General features: G+C 43.0%; 1 non-coding gene across 1 annotated transcript; it reads left to right on the forward strand.

The window, feature by feature from the left end:
- The first annotated feature begins 1,638 nt into the window (after positions 1-1,638).
- LOC145353553 (U2 spliceosomal RNA) lies at positions 1,639-1,837 on the forward strand. Its single transcript, XR_013888725.1, has one exon. It is a non-coding gene; the product is annotated as a U2 spliceosomal RNA (small nuclear RNA).
- The last annotated feature ends 5,293 nt before the right edge of the window (positions 1,838-7,130 follow it).

A 7,130-nucleotide genomic window follows, 5' to 3' on the forward strand; every position in this document is an offset into this window, starting at 1 on the left:
GGTGAGGAGAAATTTCTTCACCCAGTGGGTGGTGAATGTGTGGAATTCACTACCACAGAATGTAGTTGAGGCCATAGTGTCCTCTGATTTCAAGAAGAAATTAGATATAGTTCTTAGGCTAGAGGGATCAAGGAAAATGGGGGGAAGGCAGGATCAGGATACTGAATTCGATGATCAGCCATGATCAAGATGAATGACAGAGCAGGCTTGAAGAGCCAAATGGCCTACTCCTGCTTCTAGTTTCCATGTTTCTATATTTCAGATTTCCAGCCTTCATTGTATTTTGCTTTTACAATAGACACAAATTCATAATTCTTTCAATGGGTTGGCCATTCTACCTCCTTCTGTGCTTTTTCATTTGAACACCTGAAGATATTCAGGGGAGAATCGATTGTGGGTTGTTTCTCAAAATGGGAGATAGCAAATTGACAACTAATTTTAAAACCCTGTTCAGTTTTACTTCTGTTGTCTTTTCTCACAGTATTGTTCATCCTGCAGTAAGCAATAAAAAACCTAACTTCTCAAAGTGAAAAGGTTTAGTAAAGAAACTTTATTAACCCACAACTTGAGCCACTCCCTGATCAATTAAAGCTCCCCACAATCCCCATTTGCTTTCCATTTATATCTGGTCAGCTGACCACCAGAGTTTTGTTTTGCCATTGGTTACATTGTCTACTGGGTCAGCTGACCCTCACAGTATGTTATCATTGGTTATATTATAACACTTGTTTACTGCCAAAGGTTAAATTCCACCTGGTCATTGACTCTTGTTGGGGATACTGTTCACACAAGTATCTGCACCACGTGTATGTGGTTAGACATGGATTTTAGGCAAAGTCTTTGTCCAGGTGACTATTAGGCCAAGCCTGATTGGGATCACGACAGCTGAACATGCACGTTGTTGAGCAGCAGGCACTCAGACTGATATCAGCTGAGGGAACCTGCACTGAATTTTCTCCCTCCTGAACCCCAGGGTGCTGAGTCAAACCAGCTAATTGGTGCCAACCATGACACAATTGGTCGCACTGCCTCCCACTTCCCCACAGAGTGTCTGCCCTTTACAACCAGTACCACAGAAAAGGGGGACACATTTCAAAGAGGTTGTGATTGTCACGAGCCCTTCTCATTTTTAGAGGACAACTCAAAAATGTTGGGCCTGGAGGGGATCATCTGTCTCCTCAACAAAGTGTAGAGGGAGCTGGGTAGATATTCAGTAAAGAGCTGGAAGATTGTGTGAGGTGGACCAGTTTCTGGCATTGTTGCACTGGGTAGAATGGGGACACAATAGTGATGCTATTTGGTCAGTCAGACATGAAACAAAGGTTTTAACCTTTACTTTTTCCAGTGGCGGAAAATTGTTGGTACTTGGTTGACCATATTACTTCTTGTCTGGTTTTCATCAGCGTAGTATTTTATCAGGACACTTCACAGAGAGAGGGGGTATCACTCTCACAATTCCATCAAGTTTTAAATAAAAAAAAATCTTAAAATGTGAGGGATACTCTAACAAAGCCAATAGGTATTGCCCAATTCCTTGTTACCTCTCGAGAAAGTAGTGGTGGGATCTCTTCAATGATAGCTGCAGTCCATGAGGTAAAGGCGCGCCCCCTCCCCAGTATTAGGAAGAGTTTGAACACTTTGACTTCTCTGCCTTTTGGCTAAGATCAAGTGTAGTTTTGGCATCCTGCACTTGGTTGAAGTCATGAGGTTACACCGAGGCTTCACTTAAAGTAATTTTTTAAAGCGGCATCTCAGCCTTTTGGCTGGGATGCAAATGAGATCAAGCCTTGGAGGAAGTGCAACACCTGGTCCAATCAGCTTGCATCATGTAGGTCAAACCCAAGACAGGAAGTGATCAGCCTGTCTAGACAGCCTGGATCTGGAATGTCTCACTTGCTAAGACTTTCACTGGATTGAACTGAATATAAACAAAACAAAAAAATGACTCAATGGTGATGAAGGCAGGATGATGTATATCCATATTTGGATGGTGCATTGTATTGAGTAGGAGCTTCCAGGAATGGTGATCCCATACATCATGGTAGAAGCTGTGGGTCTGATGAGAATGTGGGCTCCCTTTGTCAAAGATGATGGATTATTTCATTGCTGGTAGTGTTCTGAGTGGACTTAGCCACCAGTAGTGTACAAGTCTAACAGGATGGTTAAACAACCTACTTTGGAACGACATCCAGATATTTATAAATCCATAGAAGGAGAGACATTTGGGAAATGAATATATATTATAAAAGGTTGTCTCCCATCTGAAATTGTTGCATTAATCAAATATGAATTAAACTTACCTCACATGACAGGAGTTTGGATCCATCCAGTTTTGATCTCATAAGAAATTCTGGGGACTGTTTTCCCTGGATACCTTTGGTGCTGAAGAGTCTGTATTGTTGCTAGCATACCTGCCAGTTTATTCCACCTTCAGTGCAAAGCACCAGGTTGATGGAGGTGTTGAAGTTTGCACCAGGAATGGTTGCTCAGAGGGCTGATTGCCACTTAACTGTCTGACTAATTAACTTTAAGGAGGCTGTGAATAGCACTTATACTAATGTTCCCTCCTAAAAGTGATCAGCTGATTACACAGAAACAAAGTAGGAGCAGAAGTAGGCCATTTGGCCCTTGAAGCCTGCTCTGCCATTCATCTTAGTCATGGCTGATCATTGAATTCAATATCCTGGTCCCCCCTTCCCTCCACATCCCTTAATTCCTTTAGCCCCAAGAGCTATACCTAATTTCTTCTTTAAATCAGACAACATTTTGGTCTCAACTACATTCTGTGGTAGTGAATTCCACAGACTCACCACTGTCTGGGTGAAGAAATTTCTCCCCACCTCACCTCAGTAAAACTTATTCTCAAACTATGACCCCTAGTTCTGGACTCCCCCACCATCGGGAACATTCTTTCTGAATCTATCCTGTCTAATCCTGTTAGAATTTTATAAGGTTCTATTGGGAACCCCTCTCACTCTTCCAAACTAACCCACCTAGTCTCTCCTCATATGACAGACCTGCCACCCCAGGAATCAGCCTGATAAACTTTGCTGTACTCCCTCTATAGGAAGGCATCCTTCCTCAGATAAGAACACTAAAATAGTACACAACTCCAGGTGTAGCCTCATCAACGTCCTATACAAATGCAGCAAAACATCCCTATTCTTATACTGAAATGCTCTCGCTATGAAGGCCAACATATTATTTGTCTTCTTTACTGCCTGTTGTAGTTGCGCACTTACTTCCAGTGACTGATGCATGAGGACTCCAGGGTCCCATTGAGCATCCACCTCTCTCAATTTACACCCACGCAAGTAATAATCTGTCTTCCTATTATTGCTACCAAGGTGGATAACCCACATTCATTAGGGGTAAACAAGTTATTACTGGGGATTGAGGGCTATTTTCACTGTTCACTGCTCCTGGAGGATTGAAGACGATGTCTTGCGACTGTCTTGGACACTTTGTTAAGGCTTCCTCAACATTCTTATCAATGTTTATACAGAAATTTCTTGAGGGCTTTACTTAAATTGTATGCTGCTCCCCCTTACTGGATCCCTGGCAGCCGTCACCAGGGGAAAACTGTCCATATCATCTTGTAAGAGGTTTACAGGAGGAATGGAAAGAGGCCATGAAGTTATGCAGAGTGGTACCAACTACAGCAGGAGAGGGGGGCAGGAGAGCCAGTGGAACTCTTTCTTACCCTGAAGGTACAGGATATTCCTCCATCTCTGATGCTGCTGCACCAGAACGTCCAAGGATATTTGGACCCTCTCACTTTGTTCCTCAGCTATTGTGAATCTTGCTACTATGTGCCTGCCAATGCACTCTATGCCAGGGTGGGATATAATGCCTCATCATGTCAGCTTGGATCTTGTTTGCCTTCCTCATGAGGACCATGAATTGGATTCAATTGGAATTTGAATTTGGTTTTTGGAGCAAGTAAGGAATGGATTTGGGTTTGCCTGGCTGACTCTGAGCATTGGCTTTGTAACTTTAAGAATGAAATACACAGCTCCGGAAAGCTGGGATGCAAATGAGACCAAGCCTTGGAGGAGGTGCAGGAGGTACCTCAGCACTTGAAACTTTCACCTGCCGTGTCCATCTTTATACTTCTGGCAAATTCAGAAGGTGGTGAATCAACAATTAAGACTGTAACTGTGTGCTAAATCCCATCTCTCAAACAGTACAGCACAGTCTCTGTTTTCACCCTTCCACCAAAATAACACTCTGTTTCTAAAACTAATACATCCACATTACATTTTCACATGAACTTGGAGCAGTAGGACATTTAAAATGAAAACCGATTTTCATTTAACAGCAGCAGCTGGACACTGGGTTCCAGGGAGAGATTTTGTTTGATCAGTGCTTGTACAAAGGAGCAGGTGACATTGTGTTAGAATTAGCATTTCCTGCGTATTGCAGGAATTGAAGTCATGGCTCATTAGCCACACTTACCGCCCATTACCTCCTTGTTCTAACTTTAATTGACAGCTCTCAGTCCAGCAGTCGCCTGAACCTGGGTATAAATGAGATATGCTTTTGTTGGTTCCCTTGCCCTCTTGCAAACTGTACATTCAAATCATCATTGCTGCTTTTTCTTTCTGCCTTATTAAGCCTTAGATTGATGTACGTTGAAAAGCATTGAGCTCTTGGGCTGAGTTGATGGATCGATCTCAAAAAGCACCTCAATCAATGTTTAAGACAAAGGATTCCATTTTGTTTCTTCTCATCATCAAATTTTATTTCTTTTTGACCCTTGCTCTGAAGAAAAACTGCAGTACAGTGGCACAGTGGTTAGCACTGCTGCCTCGCAGCACCAGGGGTCCAGGTTTAATTCCAGCCTCAGGTCACTTCTCACTCACCTGAAGGGACAGAGCCCTGAAAGCTACCAAATAATCTGTTGGACTTTAACCTGATGTTGTGAAGCTTCTTATTGTGTGGAGACTGTACACTCTCCCCATGTCTGCATAGATTTCCTCTGAGAGCGCCGATTTCCTCCCACACTCCGAAGGTGTGCGGGTTAGGTTTATTGGCCATACTAAATTGACCCGAGTGTCAGGGAGATTAGCTAGGGTAAATATGTGGGATTACAGGAATAGGGCTTGTGTGGGACTGTGGTCAGTGCAGACTGGACGGGCTGATTGACCCACTTCTCCGCTGTAAGGATATTATAGACGGAATTTTACCTGCATTGGGGCAAGTGAGGTTCGCAGAATAGCTTTCTTCATTGGCCATGAGCAGGATCTTACAAGTCTCGGGCGGGCAAAGTGCTAAAATTCCTGTATATGATTCAATGAAAAGTAATTTAATGAAACGGTCTATATTGCAGGTCAGCATATTTAAGACTTGGTATAGGTTCTAAACAACAGAGTATCATTTAAAGGATGAATTTCTAAAGTTGGTTGCTGAACCAATAGAATTTGAGCACGTGAGATTTAATCATTGTGCGGTGAGTCATTCCTTATTATTGAAATTCCATCCACTGGATACTTTACTGGGTATTTTCTCAATTTTTTTCCCGGGTGGGTGAGATGATATGGAAATTGAAGGCACTGGAAATGATGGTGGTCATCCACTGGATGGGCTTCTAGACCTAGGCTGGCTCATGAGAAGGAGGCTGAGAGGTGGATAATTTGTTGGAAGATGAGGTCCTAGACATTGTCACACTCGGTGAATCCAAGACAGATTAAGTGTCTTTTTGAGGAATTAGCAGAGGTAGTTGCCGCAAAGCTGAATTTGCATATTTACTCCACCGCGATGCATGGTAAATAACTGGTTGACTACAATCAGATATCCAGGGTGAAGGATATGCTTGATTCCGATTAGACCATCCCACCAGAGGGAGTGCAGAGGATACTGGATTGTGTGGAAGGAAGTTGCAGCCACACTTGAACCTCATCAGCAAGTCATGCTTATACTCAAGTCGTGTTTCAGTGCAGAAGCGGAGGCCAAAACTATGGAATTTATATAGCTGAAAAGTCCTTTGCCTAGATCCTGTTCCGCATGTTCATTTCATTGTTGAAGATAGTTTAAAAGTTTACTTATTATTGTCACAAGTCACAAGGGTGGCACAGTGGTTAGCACTGCTGCCTCACAGAACCAGGGACCTGGGTTTGATTCAGTTTGAGTGATTGCCTGTCTGGAGTTTGCACATTCTCCCACATTCTCACACATTCTGTGTGGGTTTCCGCTGGGTGCTCGAGTTTCCTCCCACAGTTCAAAAATGTGCTGGTTAGGTGGATCGGCCATGATAAATTGCCCCTTAGTCTTAAGGGGACTAGTTAAGATAATTGCAAAGGATAATGGGGATAGGACGTGGGGAAATTGTTTCTGGTGCAAATGGCCTCCTTCTGCACTGTAGGATTCTATAATTATATAATTCTAAGTAGGCTTACACTAACACTGCAGTGAAGTTACTGTGAAAACCCCCTAGTTGCCACATTCAGGTACACTGAGGGAGAATTTAGCATGGCCAATGCATGTAACCAGCACGTCTTTTAGGCTGTGGGAGGAAACTCAAGCCTGGAGGAAACTCATGTAGATGTGGGGAGAATGTACAGATTCTCTACAGACAGTGACCCAAGCCAGGAATCGAACCTGGGTCCCAGGTACTGTGAGGCAGTAATGCTAACCACTGCGCCGCCGTACTTCACTATGAGGCAGTCTCACCTTGTTAATGTTGACATTCTCATCCCATTGCTTAGGACAAAGCAGTCTCACACTTAAACAAGGATGACCACTAACTATATAAAGAACAAGTTGTACCCTAAATGCAGCAGGGATCTTGAAATTTCTTCCTATTCTGCAAAATGTCACCAGGATATTTGTCATTATTTTTCTTGTTTTCCAGATTTAATCAAACCTCAGAGACTGAATAATTTTGTCATCATCCATGCAGCGGTAAATGATATAGCTATCAATCTCTCCATGGAAGTTGAAAGTCCTTCATCTTTCAGGCACTCCCTCAGTGTGCTAAGAAGGAACAAAAGATTCCAGAGGGGGTGTTAGTTTTTTTCGCTCAACGGGTTTCACAACTCTTACTGTTGAGTCATCATTGGGATCACTGTTGAGTTACCAGCAGTTGTAGGAAATTGCTTTCTCACTCTGTCAATGTGTTTGCCTTCTAG

The sequence above is a fragment of the Carcharhinus amblyrhynchos genome, chromosome 15 (assembly GCF_965287045.1).
Source record: "Carcharhinus amblyrhynchos chromosome 15, sCarAmb.v2.hapA, whole genome shotgun sequence".
NCBI lineage: Eukaryota > Metazoa > Chordata > Chondrichthyes > Carcharhiniformes > Carcharhinidae > Carcharhinus > Carcharhinus amblyrhynchos.